Below are 17,803 nucleotides of genomic sequence, written 5' to 3' on the forward strand. Positions count from 1 at the left end.
CAGTATTTTGGATTTGTTTTTCTGATCTACATTTGTTCTTCTTTTAATTTTACAGGTAATGCCCAACTTGAAGAGTTTCCTGATTATATATGGGAACTTAACGAAACAGTGAGTACAAGCTATCATTTAATCGTCCAAGAATTTCCCGAGATCTTCCGAGAGTGCATGAAGAAATTCAAACCATTCCAATTAATTTTGCGACGTTCTTCTTGTTAGCCTTTTTATGAATAGTCACGTTTCTTTTCTCCTTTCGTCCAATCGTTTTATCACCGTGGCTACTTTATTATGCCAAATATCTCTTTATTTCCCTCAATTTCCGGCTAGGATGTTTTTACAACTTCTCTCCAAAAGTATGAACTTTTTTTCTGCCCACCTATAAGAGCTACCGTGTACCTAGCGTTACATCAACCCGCACGGAGTCACAATCCTGATGCATATCTATTTCCTGTTTGCACCTTACCTACTGCACCTTCGTTTCCCTTGTTTTTGCTTCACTCCACTGAATTTCCGGAAGTCAAACCTTTGGCCGGAGTGAACATTGCTTCTCTCGACCTTCCCAATTTTAAAGTAAAATTGTGCTTTTATTGCGCTTCCCATCTGTAAACGGGGAAAAAGTAGGTTGAAAAACCTTTGCCACTGTTCGCCTTTTCAGCTTCAGCGGTTGAAAGTGACAGCCCAGCCAGGGCGGGATCGCTCGGGCTGGGCCATCCGAGAGCACTAGTACTCTTGGTCGCAGCTTCGAGCTTGTTCGCTTAAGGACGGAATGGAAATAATATGCAAATAGAAATCAGAAAGTCCTTGTGTTGTGTGACGTACCAGTGTCTCGTCCAAATGGTTTCCGAAAAACCATTCGTAGAGCGCCAATACTGAAGATACTGTCCGTGTGCGCGGATCACCTTTTGCGCGTACCTTTTTTTTTGCTACTTTCCTGCTTCCTCCCCATGGTTGGTTACAGTCGACAAGACATGGAGTCGTTGGAAAATAAATAAAGCAAGCAACAACAAAAAGAAGAAAAAAAAAGGAATGTTGAGTGCTTTTACTTGATTTTTCATTTCTACCATCGCTACCAAAACGCTTTGCCGGTCAGACGAAAGTTCTTTCGGGTCCGGTTGTGCAGTCGGCAATTGCTGAGCGCCATGTTTTGTCCTTTTTGAAGCTGGGACGCTCACAGTCGTTATTTTTCCACCGAACTACTCCCCGTACTCAGTGTTCTACGTTGCAGCTGAACGATTGCACGAATGCATTTCCCGGAAGGGGCACCGTCGGGAGTCTCTACGATGCGGTGGTGTACTGTAGACATTTCGTTCTCGTTCGTCTCTGCACACAAGATGACTATTCGGCATTGACATCAGCTGAAAGACTTGCCCAGTTGTAAATAGACTTGAGTTGGTTTTGTGTTGGTTGTTTTGTGATCAGTGAAGCTACCTCTATATTTTTGATTTCGTCAGCCATTTTTACTGAGCAAGGCTGAAGTTGATGGAATATAACATAAGGGACAAAACTCACCATTGCTGGGGTGCTTTTGAATGCGAAACACAAAATTTGAAAGCATCAACAAGGAGTTTTAAAAAAATATTACCTTTTATTGCACAAAATTTTAGCTCACAAAAGAAAAGTCTGAAAGGATCATTTCTAAAGCTCGTCTTACTTTGATAAAAGTACTGCGCATTTCGAAATTTACATTTACGTTGTTCCAATATTGCTTTTAATTAACCGTGACACTCTATTTCACTTCAAGCTCTCGATCGATTGCGATGTTCGTACATTTTACAGCTCCGCAATGTAAAATCAACATTTACTAGTACGTGTCGCTGACGATTTGCCTTTCCGAGTCTGCTGGTCATCATCAAATATCGGTGCATGTGAAATTAAAACGATTCCGGTTACGGGTACACGGATCGGTGCCTTCGCCAGTTTTTGTGCCAGGACATTTTCACCTTTGGGCTGCAGTAATTTCGAGCTAGCCCCTGCCCGGTCCGTGATGACCTGACCGAGGGCATGATTTGAATTTCCATTAAAACTTGATTGGATTCCACGTTTTGCGCCGGTGAAATGGCTTGCCGCCAACGAACCGAACCGAGGGCAAAAATAGGGAGAGAGACAAAAAAAAATACAATTCACCTTACACTCTTTGCTCCAATTTCACATGAAGGGGTTACCAGTTTTTCCGTTCGCTCTCTCTCTCTCTTCTTACCTAACCTCAAACGCGTAACGAGGGGTTTCGCGTACCTTCGACTTTCGGTCGGAAAAAACACACACACAATCCATTGGTTGCGTACACATGACGGCTCATGAGACGTCCAAAAAAGCCGAAGTCATACAAAATTTCAAAAAAATTGGGTCCTGTCCTGGACGCGTCCACAAATCACGAGGAGAAAGAGGATTCGGGAATTATACCTGGGATCTTCGCGAAGTGAAAAAGGATTCGGAAATTATACCTGCGATCCGCATTAGAATACCACGTACGCTGCATTCGGGGTAGCACTCGGTAAAGCGTTGTTTTGCTTAAGCGTGCAGTAAGCATAGAGGGTTTGTTTCGGCTTTCTACGAAGTTACTTGTGGACGTGGGCAGGGCGTGGGCGTCACGTGTGAGTTGGGCCATTCAGTTCAAGCCCTATTCCTAAGTCCACAAGAAACATTTTCTCTTCTTCTATTCCTGCCCAGCAATGTTGCGCTTTTCTTTTTTTTATCAACCCCAGTTCTACCTCGAGGACGACTCTTAACCGATGGTCACCTTAAAAGCGCTAAACCCCAATACCCCACTTTGTACCTTTTATTTGAGCTCGATTTTCAATTTGACTACAATTGACCCTTCCTTCTTTGTGGGGTTGTGTTTCGGATGTGCCGTTTTATGGTATCTCGTACATTGGACTGTACATCCTAAAAACAAAATACAGGAAGGGCAGTGAAGAAAGAAAGTGCTCTAGCAAATTACTTGATCGCAACGATGTTAATTATTCCGACTGATCTGTTTGCTAAGCCGATAATCCGTACCGCTTTGCTGTCGTTTGGTTCAATTTTGCCAAACTGGGGGTTGAGTTTTGGGCATTACATCTTATGCCGTCGTACCTTAACCCTATTTACGAGATACAGACTTTTTTTCTTCTTCTATAGCGAATGACATCCAACTGTAAATTGAACTTTTTCTATCAGTTTTTTCCTTATTTTATGTTTTTTTTTTTCTTGGAATAAATTAAAAATAGGGTCCATAACCATCAAATAAAAAATGGCAATTAAATTAGGACGAGATGAAGTACAGAAAAAAGGAAATTGTTAAATGGTATAAGAGTAGAAGATGGCCATATTCTTGGCATCTAGGTAACTTTGAACTCTGTTTAAAAAGGAAACATATTATTTTTGAATATTGGGTGTGTATGTCCCATATTACTGTTAATTATTTGATACCTTTAAATAATGTGTAAAGTGATTAAGTTACATAAAAGTTACAGTTTTGTTCCTCGTTTTGTTTCAAAGGAGTTTTCCTAAAGAATATGTTTTTCTTGTATTGTTTGAAAAGAAAATTTTCTCAAAATTTCGTGCAAAAACCGTTAAATATCAGGTTGAGGAAAACTCCGGCAACGATTGAAAAATCATCGATCAACATCATTTAAGGAGTATAAACGAACGAATGAAAGAAATTCTCAGATTTCAACTATTGATACACATTGAAATCTCCAAGATATAATACTGAAAATAGCGCTTTTTAGTTTCTAAAATTCTTCAAAAATAAATGAAACATGCACCAAAACCTTTTATTTTTTTCGATTTTTTTGCAAAATGTTTACAATACTAAAATTAATTTAAGTTTATAAAACGATGCTTCGTACAACACACCTAATGCAAAGGATGTTCTATTCATGTGCGATAAGCTTTCACGCAGTTGTATAAAATCTCGTACAACGCTGTGGACTGCTGTGCTTCGTTTACTCTTCCATGAATAATTCTCAAACAAAATTGAAGCAAGGCCGCCGAGTATGCTAAAGTCAGACAATGGTATTCGTTTCGTTCGACTTTGCACCAACGAAATTCTCACCCGAACCGTTCGGTGCACTTTAGCACTGGCCGGCCAGTATCATCGTTCCGGCATCTCAACATGCTGAAGAAAAAGCCATGACAGTACAAAACGTTAATAAAATAAACAGGATGTGTTTCAATAATTCACACGCCGCATCCATACAGATGCAGCTTGTTGAAGTTGCTGAACAAGGCAGACGAGGGCTCACACAGAGCCCATAGATCGTACAATGATCCCTGGGATTGCAGCTTCTACCGAAAACAACGAAACAAGACAACTTCTGCTGGTGTGTAGGACGGTTCTCCTGCAGCTTTGGAGGTGCTTTTTTGTCTATTTTCATACCCAAATATCGCACATTGGAATTAAAACGCCCGAGGACAATCGAACCCCAACAATGATCCCTCAGTGCCACAGCACTGTGCCAGTGTCTAGGGATAATCCTGCCACGGCTTTTTCCGGAAGGTGTTTCTGATTGGGAACGTTACCCGATGATGGTAGTTTGGCACCTGTTTTCGATGGCTTATGGGGCCGAACTGAGCAGTTGTACACATTCGGTATATGTACCCAACGGTTGGTTATGGATTTTGTTTTTGGCAAAACAAAATAACCGTAGGCACCGTAACATGGCTTTGTTGCATGTAGAGATTTAGATTGTGTACAGGGTTTTTGTCTAGATGTTTTTTCGAATTTCCTGCTAGGATTTCTGGAACCAGTTTTTGTCAAAAAATATTTATCATAGTTTTAAATCTTGCAGCCTTGCATTCATCAGGCATACGTAAAACGATTGTATAGCACATCCGACGAACTTAAAAATTAAATATTTGAAAAGCTTGTAGGTCTTCCAACAAATCGTTGAGAAATCCTCAAGAAATCCTGAGTCAATGAAGTTTTCATGAAACAATCTTTCATCTACGCACACTTCCTACTGGATGGCTTCATAAATCAATGAATTGTATCCTCTCACCATTAAGGAAATGTTGAATACAACTGTCACAGAACATCGACAGGAAAAAACGATTATTACATTCAAACATGCACAGGAGGATGCTGGAACTCGTCCGAAAAATTACTCAACTTCAACTATTTTCTTTGCCACGACATGATTCAACGAGTGACAATGATGATCATACCCCAGGACGTGTACGACACGACGTAAACAAAGATTGATAGTGTCGGTGTTGGGACACGATTTTCCCACCGCCAAACTCACCCCTAAACCACCACCCCCGGGAATGGGTACATAAAATCGGCTGTGAAATTGTCCCTTTCCGGAGCCGTTTCGATCAGTTTCGGTGTCATGCAGCGTTTTGTTTGTGCAAAAGTTTAGAATTGGATGGAATTGACGCGCAAATTTCCATGTTCGCGGAAAAGTCACGTAGCATCTAGCGATGGGTCGGTTTTTCCCTGCCCCGGCTCACAAAAAGGCACAACGTTTCACTTCGATCTACGTTCGGGATGGTTTGCGACACGTTTTTACTACCGTTTCGCCGGGTATGGTGTACACATTCTGAAGTTGTTTTTTTCTTTCTTTCATTTTTTTGTGTTCTTCGTCCACTTTACTGCCGTGCGGTATTTACTGCAATTGATTGTGATATTATAGGCCATTAGGAAGAAATCGAATCGTCTGGAGAGTATCGCAGCCGGAAGCGTCCTGCTGCTACTGCTGCTGCTGAAAGAAGTGGTCCACACTCTGTTACAGGAATATTTGCAAAAGGTGCGCACGTATAGCCGCACCATTTTGTCGTCACGGAAAACTTGGCAAAACGGAAAAGCTTCCAGTTTGCAAGCATCAACAGGAAAAAGCTCACTATCCTATGGGAGTTCGTTCCGTCTCTTCAATAGTATCGTTGCATCGTTGTGTTTTCGATTGCTGGAAAGGTGAAGCAAAGTCAACGGAGGAGGGGAGAGTCCTTTGGCTGGTGAAGTGTTTTTGTTTACACTCCATTTGTAGCCGGAAACAAGTTATGGCACACTCCCACTCCTTCCCTATTTCAGCCACCCTCCGTCTCCAACCCATTGCATTTGGAAAAGGAAAATGCCTTCCAGGATGTCTGGGACATGCTTTTCCCTGTCCGTGAGTTCGTGCCTGCCCCGTCATCATTGCCATCGTCGTTGTTGGCGTTGGTTTTGAAGTGAAATGGGTTGGAAATATTAGGTTGTTATCTGGATAATGTTCGACTGCGTAACATGGCACCAACGGGAGGCCACTGCACAAACTGCTGGTGATGTGAAATTTATTGAAAATTTATGTCCAGCGATAGTGTACCAACCGCCCCGTGCCAGGAAGGATTTGATGTGTGCAAAAAAAAAGGAAAAAGTGCTCGGTCGTGTGACCGTGTGGAGAGAAATGATCGTTTTCGGGTGCAATTAAATAAGATTGACAATCTGTCCCATCACACCCGAGGAAATGGTGACGATTGCTGTTGGAATTGGTTCTGTTAAGTTTTTCGATTACACTTTGATGGTTTTTCTGGGGTTTTCACTGTTAACACCCCGTCGAGGTTTTAGTGTTATTGCTTTTCTTTGAGTGTAAATAAAAATTTGAAGCAAATTCTATTTACGCACCGAGTTTTTATGCAACATTTCTATAGAACGCTTATCTGTCTTTGTATTATTTCACTAAATCTTAAGGAAATATTTTCTCATTCAGCCCGTCAGCTTATGTTAGCCGTACTTTAACGCTCTGACATACCACTTCGTCAACTTTATTCGGTTGCATGCTATCTTCATCTTGCAGCCAAATCTTGGATCCCGTGTTTTGTCTGCGTCACGATTTATCAACCACCGGTACCATTCTCCAACCATTGCTTGGCCACAAACGATTTAAACGCAAGGTTTTACGACGAAAGGTATTAAATTTTAAACACACCGTTCATCATCGTATACCTCGGACCTAGGAGCCTGAGGTTGGTACAGCAAATTCGGTTCGTTGCTCCTCTAAATACCTTGGTTTTTTGGGGATGAAGATCTTCGACCCCCATCCGAAGGTGGTTGATGACTGTCTGCCACCGGCTTATATTGTGTAAAATTCGTCTCTTCAATACACCCAGAGACGGTAAGCTGGTCCCATCCGACTCGTAATCTGGCCGGTTCTTATTTCGCCGGTTTGGTCTTGTGTATGCGAGTTACGACAGAACACGTGCTCTCCATCACTTGACTGCATTTCTATTAAAACACTGAAACACACGCGAGCTGTTTGAGCTGTGGACCAAAAATTAAAATCCTTGCAAAAGGGGATTATGCTGCTGGCCGAATTCTTCGTGCATTACCGACCATTGACCGTTGCGGGGGTGGGGGATGATTTTTACTTTCAAAACAACGTTGATGTGGATGGAGACATTTTCTCCAGCACCGTTGTCATCACTACACACAGGGCCGTGGTAGATTTGTATCACATTTTGTGAACTCTTGTGGCGGAAAGCGAAAAATAAACAGCACAAGAAAAACTGATTCTTACTTACGTCAGTTGTGTGTCCGACATCCTCTAGGCGACATCAAGCAAATGGATGAAAATCCTCCGGCAGGCTTTGTTAGGGACGAGATTTATATGCTTCAAAAGAGATTTTTTTTATTCTAAGATCATGTTTTTTATGACTCTTTACCTCTCTAGTGTGCTCTCGTTTGGTGTCACTTGGCTTTTCATCTCGTTGACGCGTTAAAAGTTAGAATTTGAAATACATTCACTCAACCGAACGTAAAGACACAGGACCGAAGGGTGTGATGCTGGTGATCGCAAGCCGAAACCAAAATCCATAAAGAGAGAGTGTGTGTGTGAGATAGAGAACGAGAGAGAATTCTCGCTATAGGATGTCCTTGTGGAGCTAACATCAAAACAATATTCTTCGCCCAAATTCCATCCGTTTTTAGAAGTATCGTACACTACCGTCTGTGGTACGATACGCATGACAGATCGCTGGAAGGAAAAACTTACCATAGACATAGAGACACACGTGCATCACTGGTGTGTGAGGTGGCAGCGTAACACACACGGGGTAAAGCCTTCGAGGGACATAATTCATATTTACGCAATCTACCGACCGTGAGAAGATGGGGGTACGCCCTGTGCGTCTACATTCTTGTTTGCGCTAGTGAAAGATTCTGTGCCCAGGGGAATTTCCCTTTTTTGTCCTTCACTGTAAAGGATCGCTAACACTGGAAGCCTTGAATATGTTACGTATGATGTAATTATGGTTTAAATCTTTAATCAAAGCATTGTTATCTTTTGCTGAGGATTTTTTTTTGCAATATAATTTACTATAAATTTGAAGAAATTTTGGACAAAATTAAAGAAAATTTTAAATATTTATACTTAGCAATCAACTTAGCCAGAGAGGATAGAATATGAATCTGAAGTTAACTTAATAAACTGAACAACTTATGTATAAATATGTATACCCAATATTATCTCAAAATGGAGATAACATTTACGATTACGTTACATCTCGAAGATTAAGGCTAGACAAGCCCAAAAATATGTTCCAAATTAAGCGCACCGGTTCAACTATGCATAAATTCAACATCACATCAACAAGACAGATTGTTTCCTTTGTGACAGGCTTGTTTCCTGGTTTTGTTCGGCAAAAGGATGGTGATGGTTTCCGGGCATACACCCAACCGTAAGCCGTTTATTTGCGTGAATGACAAGCTCCGCGTTACACATTACACAGCCTCTTGTGGCTTGTGTGCCACCGGGTCGGTCCACCGGGAAATGCAAACACTGTCAACGGCAGTACACAGTGGCGACAGTACATCACGTTGGCCAAAAGAAAAAGAAGCCGAAAACAAGCCAGTGTGAAATTTGATGCAAATTTCATTTGAATTTTTATGAATTTCATTGTACTTGCAGCACTGTGAGTAGCAGGCATCGCATGTCGTAACTTGCCGTGATCAAAACGCTGCTGCTTTCCCTTGGTATCGGAAGCCTGACGGTTGTCTATGATTAGGAAATCTGCATATGATGGTAGATCTAATTGGTACACCCCAAACTTCACAGACACTTCCCTCGCTTTTGATGGTGCCGCTACTTTCATACGGAAGGGAATACATGTATGGTAGGAATTAGGAAGCTTCACTTAAGGAATGGCAACATCCCTACTACGATGTTATCCTTGGCTTTGGCAGTTAACTGATGAAATCATCTTCTTGGAAAGGATAATCCTGGAGTTGTAGTATAACATGTGACGCTTCTCTGGAAGGAAGATCTTTTTGTAGGCTATTTCTGGTAATTGAGTTGTCGGTTGTTTAATTAAGTTTTATTTAAAAAAATTGAATAATCTTTAAGAGGAAATTTATTAAATGAACAAAAATTGATTTTAAAACCGATTCGCCAGCAATAACTCAGTTCCGTAAGCTCTCCGATAAAGCGAATTATTCCTTTGATTGATTTTGTCCTGCATGAATAATTTATCACACAAGAAGAAAGAAGTGAAAAAAAACCCTTTCAGCTCGGGATGCACTTTGAGGAGTTGCGAACCTTCGTGGAAAACTCATTCGCGTTGAAAGCTTTTTTTCCCTCACCGCAATACGTATTCGCGCAGAATTCTGAGGCTCTTAAAATGATATTAAACTAAATGCGTGCTCAGCGTAACTTTTCATCGTGTCGAAAGCGCAAGGCAACTTTGCCGTTCCTTTCCGTTTTCTCAACAAACCGATAAAACTTGATGCCGTTAGAGAAAAAGTTGATGTTTGAGTTTGACAAGAGAATGAAATTGAAATAACGATGCAGAATGGAGGCCAACTCCCTATCCTTTCCCACGCCATTATTACACACGTCGTGGGATGCCAACCCGGTTTTTTTTGGGTAGGAAGTAGTGTGTGACTCCACTGTTTCGCTTCTCGATACACGAGCGCTCGGAACAATTCCGTGAGTGAAGAATTCAATCCGTGTATGGGTTCACATTTTCCAAAAACTCCAAGTTTTGACTGCTGGTCCGTTCCGGAACCACCCGGTGTTCAAGAACTTTCGCTGCAAAACAGCATACGGGTGGAATATAAATAAAATAGTTTCTCGCAAAACTCAACCACCAGAGGAGGAACTCGCTCGGCTATTCGCCGCTATGCGCTTGTGTGTTCTCAGCTCGCCCAGGAGCACGGAAGCAAGTATATTCGCACGTTTAAGTATCGCTTTCTTGTGTGTGATGGAAAGCACAAGACGATGGAAAGAACCATTTTCCATTTCTTGGCCCTCCCAGTTTTCCCCTGCCAGCTGTAAAGTATTTCCAGGCTGTCCGTCCGTCTTGCTTGAGAGGTTGCTCGTTCGCTTATGGATGAAGAAACAAGTGGACACACGAGCAACCGTAGAAGACGTAGAACACGTAACCGTCCTTGCATCGTTTGATGTTGATGGAAAGGATATTCCTCTGTACTGTTTCGCTTGCATCAAGCTACTTTGCATTCAATGGCAGTGTTCTGTTTCGTTTGAAACTCATTTTAAATAATGCACCGTAAGGGAAGAATTTTGATGCAACACACATCCGAGAGCTGCAATCGATTTTTCACTGATTTAGAAAAAATAGCTTCACAAAGTATTCTTGATGCATTTCGTCCGTTGCACTCCACTCCCTTGGGCTTTGGGATCAGTTACATCAAATGACTAATATTACGCGAAGCTGTCAGCCAAACCGGAAAGCACGGAATTCAATCGAATACCCTGCAGAATCCTGCTCCGTCGGAAGAGAGAATTAGCCAAAAGGGATGGCACATCACCTGTGACCGTCGAACCATTCAATGGACTCCCATTTGGGTCGCCTTCTTTAGGGGCGCCTGCCATTACACGAAATTAGAGATTTATCGCTTTCCATTATCTGGCAGCACTGGCGCAACTCTTCATCCGGTTTGCCGGGTTTTATGCTCATTCGATACGGTGCTCCAATACCCGGATATCCGGTTGCCTTTCGCGGTTCACCGAGCAGCTGAGCTGCTCCGGCTGCTAACTGCTGATGGTTTCGGTTAAGTGACTAGCGAATCGTGTTGAGGTTTTATGTATTAGTGGTTTTCCCGATTACAATTTTCCGTTTTCCTTTACCGTTGTTTGTGTGTGTGTCTTAAAACTCCATTCGTAAACGATGCGTTTCTGCTTAGTAAGCGAAATCTTTACCATTTTTACGGCAAAACAGCACCAGGAATCTTCGGAACGAAAGCTTTTCGCTTTGGGGGTTCGGATTTAAGGTGCACAGCTGCTTGCTTAACGCAATCGATAAATTGCATGGATTTATTTGTATTTTTTTCCTTGCGAATGTTGTGCTCCCAAATGGATAGTGCCAGTGGGCCGCCTCGAGGTTAGCCCTGGCCGATAGTATCCAATTACTTTAGACGAAAATGTCCGAATGGAAAACTCAACTGCAACGTACAGCATTCTACGTGCTGAGTACGTAGTTTTATTGGTGAGCAATAAAATGAAAGTCAGATTGGGGTAGATTTGCTAACTTAATGTGTTAGTTGCGAAATGTAAACGAAGAATTGAGAGAATCAGAGGTTTCTTTTTGATTTTTTACATGTACTAAATTTTGTTGTTTAACTTAGTACTAGAAGTACCAAGTGTTTTAAGCGTTCTTCGTTCGTGGTTAATTTTTAAATAATTTAAAAGAGTTGGAGTACATTTTATTGTTTATCGGATATCGTACTGTAGAAAATATATGTAAAATTCTTGTTTCGAATACCCTAAAATCTAATGTGATGCAAATTAAGCATACCAGTCAAAATGACTGGTAAGGTAGTTCTAGTGTTAATATTGTATTTGGTTTAAAAGGTGATTTAAAAAGTTTTTTAATCAAAAAATCTTTTTGGACTTTGTGATTATTACAATTTATGTGATTTAGCTTATACCTTTAGTAAAAATATAAATATCAGCGCATATTTTTTTTACAATTTAATACTTAATAATACTTAATAATACAGTTGTTATAATATTATAACGTTTTTCTTATTTTTTATAATTTAAAGAAATAGAAGTTTTATGTTAAAATCATTTATAAAAACGGATAGTTTACATTCGGTTCATCCGCTAGTGAAAAATGTACATTTCCTGAAAGTTTAAAACAAAAATAAAGTAAAAAAACCACTATCAACATAAATGGTTATCATTCACGCTATCCATTTTATTTAAATCAATATTTTATTCTCCATACAGTTTTCTCGTTTCAATTTGTCATCAGCATTCGTCAATCTGATGATCCTGTCATAAAAGGTTAGTTGACAAAATAAAATAAAATCGAAACCATGCGCATGCTGGGCGGGGAAGGACGACATCATCCTTCGAATGGTACTGGGTGATGATGATGTTTTGATTGCATATCATCCCCTTTCCTACTGCTCCTGCTTGTCGGTGGTAACTCTTTTCCCTCGTCTTGGTTATTCCCCAAAGCGTAAACCATGATACAACCTTCCCTCCCAGGTGGATCAATTTTCAGCACGAAGAACATTCCCACAAAACTCCCCGATTTCGGTACTTGTTTTCTTTTTTTTTTGCTCCATCCCGTATCGTTACCCATCACAAAACCCATCCTATCCATTATAGGCCATTTGTTCGTTTAACCCGGGTTCTAGCTCTCTCGTCTCTCGTTGACGATAGCGGGCACATACCCGTGCGCAAATAAATCGTAATCATCACAAATCGGAAGCGATGAAATATTCATTGGATCGGTAAATGCAAATAAAAAGGCATGAATCAGATTCGTTCTATACTGGGTGATATTCGGCAGGTTGGCTGCCCGGCCCCATGGCACCTTCTTCCAGCATACCCTTTTTCGGAACTGTTGATCTCCGACCCCCGAAAAAAGCTTGCGCGCGCCCACGCCCGAGCGAACCCAACTTGAACTCAACGACCATTGTTATTATCCGCTTAAAGCCCCGACAAAATCCGCGGCTTCTAATATACAGGTCTTCACGGCGGGGATGCGTATGTACAGAGCAACAAGAAGGAATGTGAAGTGTTACTAACACACCCGTAGCGAGAACTCTATCCGTCCCATGGATGGGCTTCGAAGCACCCTTACGATGTACATCCCCTTTCCCCCAATGCCACTGGTTCACTCTCCCTCCAGCGTATCCGAGTGTATCGCAAGGTGATTGATAAAGAGATTGGGAATTGTGACAGGTGATAATTGAAAATCTGCGCAAATAAATTCGCGACTCAGCAGCCGGCAAGCAGGCCTGTAAGAGATCTTCTCGAGACAGTACGCCCTTTTGTAGGTGGTTGGAGTTTTAGGGACGAAATCGGCGATTGCCGACACAAGAAAACAAAACCTTCAGAAACGTTGCGCCATCATTTATCAACCGTGTGCGAATGCTCTGGTGCTTAATGAAAAGGCCGGGGTTTTCACATTGCCCAGCCCCGATGAGTTATTGCTTTTTCCAACCGGAGGGTTGAAAGTTCTATCTGCTGGCTCATTCTTCTGTGCCGCCTTAAGGATTCCCGAGTTTATTCCTGGAGTTTTGCGTTTGATGTTTGCATGATATCGAACTTCTTAGACGAGCGTTGGTGCTTATCGCTTTTTGAAATAAACTCGCTCCAATATTGCTGAAAGTGACGCGTGATGGTACAAAAGGTTTTTGCCGATGGTTTGAGTAATGCGAAAAGTTTTCGAGGCTAATTAAATGATATCCTGCGCATCGAAAATGCTGATAAATGTTTTTTTTGGTAATTCTTATATGGGATCTTAATTGTGTTAATTGAATAGGGGTACTAGACATACAGTAGTGTGATCCAGAGAAATACTTTTAAAAATACATTAGTGTCTTGATTCTTGATCTTGATCAGTATATTAAACTAATATTTAATTTTAATAATTTTAAAGTTCTCTAATTATTGGATTTATCTCAACGGATGATTTTTTTTTTTTGCTCTCCAATTTCTAAAGCATTGAAAACTTCCCATTTATTATTCTCTCCAATATTGACCATAAATGTCATTCAATAACTTACAACACTAAGCGTGCGGCTTCCGCTTTCGCATCGTTCACCTTTCAGCGAGATTTATACACACCATCGTTTGGTAGTAAATAAATGTTTGCCTCTCCCATTTCCCGATTGCACAGGAAATATCACATTCCAACGAACTTCTCCGGTGGAGAGTAACCTCACGCCTTCCACTCAAGCTCCTGTCTAGGTTGGGCACCTTTCTTATCAAATAAGACTGCTGGACCTGATTTATGCTTGCACGGGCTTCGAATAACTCTTCCATCACCGGTTCCGTTCCGGTTTTTAAGAACCTGTCCTTGCCGTTGATCTTCCACACCTCACTCCAAGCCCTGGCGAACATTGTGATGGCGATGACCAATAAAAATCTCACCCTGTCTTTTCACATAGTCGACATGAGGGGGGCATCATGTTCTGGACGAATCGTGCCTGTAAAGTGGAATAAAAAAATGTAGAAAGAATTCCACTGACCGCTCCCAGTGGCAATAAAATACTATAAAATTCTTTACTTTTCCGACACATCCCATCCAACGCTGTCATACAATGAGAAAAGTGAGAAGGAACAAAAAAAAAACAACGTTTTGAAAATTTGCTGTCGTAGGTGTTTCTTCTTACATGAACAAGCTCCACGGTACAAGACAAAGGCAAGAATCGACACATCTTCAAAAGCACAAAACCAACTCCCAACTGGACATCGAAACGCGAATGGTGTGTTTTACCCTGGGTGGTGAGTTCCGTTTTTTTTCGAGGTTATCATTTTACGCTTTCGGATTTGGTTCACATTTACCCTACGCTCATCGCCAACACGTGGAATGTTGGTAGCATCGGAAAAAACAAAGTGTGTACTTTTTCAGCCATCAACACCTTCATTCTTGTCATCCTGTCTGTTGTGTCGAACGAGAAAAATCCCTCCCCAAACAACAACAACAACAACAAAAAGCTGCCAAGCCCCTTCATAAAGGGAAGGAAACCCATATCCAACAACAATAAACCCTTGCTTGTCCATGGTCCAACCGCCCCCGCGCTACCATTTGATGGTTCGTGGAAAAAGCGGGAGGAAAACTTTTCCCAGAAGCATTTCACACTTTTCCATTCGCGCAGCGTGTTGTGCGCTAAATGTGTTGCGTTGTGGTTGAGATGGTGCACGGACCGGAAGAACCTTAACACACACACACAAGGGGGTGTCGTTTCCTGTGCGTCCTTCACTCGGGACGTTTACATGCGTTTACACAAACGAGGCTTTATATATGCGCAACTACTAGCAGCCCATGTCAAAGAGAAGTCTCTTCACTCGCTCACAGAGGAATCAGGGATGGCCGGTATGAAGCACATTGACGTGGCGAGCAGGTCGCCCATCACTTGCCCGCAAAATTGTAACGTGTTGAGTAATTTGTAGAAAATGTGCAAAATAAATAAAAGGCACATTGTTTCCGGCCCGGCCGGCTGGGTGGTTGTGGCAAAAGCGGGGAGGCGGGTGAATGGAAAAGAGACAGAACTGTCCTGTAGCATATGCTTTTGGAAGCCACATGACACACCACACCGTGAAGGTTTAGCTTTCGTGGCCATGTGCATTTTATTATGAGCTCAAACCTTCAGAAAATGTGACAGAAAGTGAAGGTTAGATCTGTTCTGTTTTTTTTTCCTTAAATAAGGTTAACCAAAAAATGAAAATTCCACCTTATTGAGTGCTTCAATATACAATTGCTTATTGCTATTTTGATAATTTGTCTAACTTTTTTTAAAAATATTTTAAAGAAAGCTTTATATTTCCCCAATAAAGTGGTCGCATGAGATACGATAGGCGAAGTAGCATTTGATTTTTCATTAGCAACGCGTTTTTTTAAAGTACGGTCATTGAATTAAAGACTAGTAGCAATTGATTTCAACGAAGCCAATTTCAAAGAGCTATGCAATTGCAAGTTTATAATGTCCCCTGTTAAAAGATTGAGTTACATTGATTTCTGTTATTGATATGTGAAAATTGTTTTGTGATTCTTGACTCAATTGTTGTAAAATTCATTTCATAAACTAAATCATAATTTAACAGACATAATTAGGGTGTCGAATTTCAAGTACAGCATGCACGTAACGAGTTACACCACTTGAAGTGTTCACAGAAAAAACCTCAAAAATTCGAGACTTTAAAGTTGTCAGAAAATGGAAAATAGTTAGTTAAGTTCTTCTTTATTGGTTTACTATAATGTGATGTTGTATAACAATGTAGTTGATTTTTATAATGGTTTCGATTTAATCATCTTTCCTCATTTATGTAGGGTTTTTTTTCTTAACATTAACCGAGATTAAATTGTTTTCCTTTTCTTGTTTGACAAATGTCTAATGGGAGAAAAATTATTAACAGAACAAACTTACGGGAAAAAAATGGCTGAAATTGGCTGATTGATTTTTTAAAATTATTTTTTATTAAAAAAAAAACATGTATTGCAAGTATATTTTTGCAGGTAGATACATTAAGTGATTATGAAGAGATTTTTTTTTGGGGAGTTGCCATATATTAACGGCATTTAAATGGGGAAACATGTTTTGAGATACGAGCAATGATACGGAACGAATTAATTTCGCAACTCTAGGTAACGCTGTATTCTTCCCTTTTCTCGCCTTTTAAGCTTCGTTGTGCTACAAACTACTGTAGCGATATAAATCTCGCCACTATGTTGAACTTTACAGTTTCTCGCACAACTTCCTCCAATTTCCTGGCAAACTAACCTCAACCGCCGAGCACTTTCCTACGTCTATTGACACATTATTTATTTAACGCCTAGCGTCAACCACATCACCAACAGGGCAAAAAAATGGCTCAATCAATCCTGCAGCCTGCAATAAGCGCATCTCTTGAACCTCTGCTGCACTGTACAGGTTGAGCTCATTTGGTCTACAAAAAAAAAAAACAAAAATCCCTGAAAACGTTTCCGTGGCTTAGTTAACCACTCATACGCTTCCTGGTAAGCTTCGGAGCTTTCAGGAAACTCTCCATATAGAATACTAAAGCTGCTTCCTTCACGTTACTGTTTTACCCCTTTTTTATCTCGGTATAGCTAAACGGAACAACCGTTTTCCAGGAAAATTCTTCCTCCACGTGGAAAAATGGACGTGGATTTTCCCTGTATCTTTCTCCCCCTCGGGTGTCTAAATGTAGCCAATAACGCAGGGCGTGTTCAAAAATTATGGAATGTTGTGCGCCATGTACACATGCATCGCCTTTTAACGTGCTGCAGACAAAGTTTTCACCATGGCACGTACCGACACACGTTCCCTTACGGATGGAAGAAAAATGTACCTTGAAGAAAAATCCGAACACGTCTCAGGTGGATACGTATCTGAACGTAATGTGAGTTACAGGGTCTCGCATACTATTGGATGCTGAAGCAGGGATCAGGTAAAAGGAAACGTTAAAGATGGGAGCGTTATCTTCCTCCCCAGTAGCCAACCAAGTACAACCAAGCCGAGCATGATTAAATATTTGTTTGAGTAAATTTAGTGTAAAATTGGAAAAAGCATCTGGAAATAAAATTTAATGGCATGAGAATTATCGCATTAGCACCTTGGTGGCCATCCACAGTATATGCGGGTGTGTGGATGTATGTGGCGCATATGGCAAAACGTACCTTTTCCTCTGCGTTTTATGTGTTCCTCATCGCGTGGGTGAAACGACTTTTCCTTTTCTGGTTTTTTTTGTTTCCCCTCCTTTCAGTCAGCTCAGGTACGTAAGCGGTACGTAAAAAAAGGAACAAACTTTACACCGTTGGCTGCTAACAACGCAGCACAACCATTCATACGCCCCGCAAACAGCACGCAGATAAGTAGGATAGGAAAGCATTAAAATTTTGATTGTTTTTGATGCGCGAAAGAACCATC

At 41.1% G+C, this 17,803-nt stretch overlaps 1 protein-coding gene across 10 annotated transcripts in view; it reads left to right on the plus strand.

Annotated features, from left to right (window-relative positions):
• LOC125767018 (leucine-rich repeats and immunoglobulin-like domains protein 1) overlaps positions 1-17,803 on the plus strand; it is a 187,675-nt gene that overhangs the window by 151,204 nt on the left and 18,668 nt on the right. Inside the window, exon 5 of one of the 10 annotated variants that reach the window (XR_007418718.1) lies at positions 56-2,608. The exons of the other annotated variants lie outside the window; for them this stretch is intronic. The gene's annotated coding sequence lies outside the window, so the exon portion shown is untranslated. Of the gene's footprint in view, positions 1-55; positions 2,609-17,803 lie in introns of those variants that run through there. 10 annotated transcript variants of the gene reach the window in all.

This window comes from Anopheles funestus, chromosome 3RL (genome assembly GCF_943734845.2).
Source record: "Anopheles funestus chromosome 3RL, idAnoFuneDA-416_04, whole genome shotgun sequence".
Lineage (NCBI taxonomy): Eukaryota > Metazoa > Arthropoda > Insecta > Diptera > Culicidae > Anopheles > Anopheles funestus.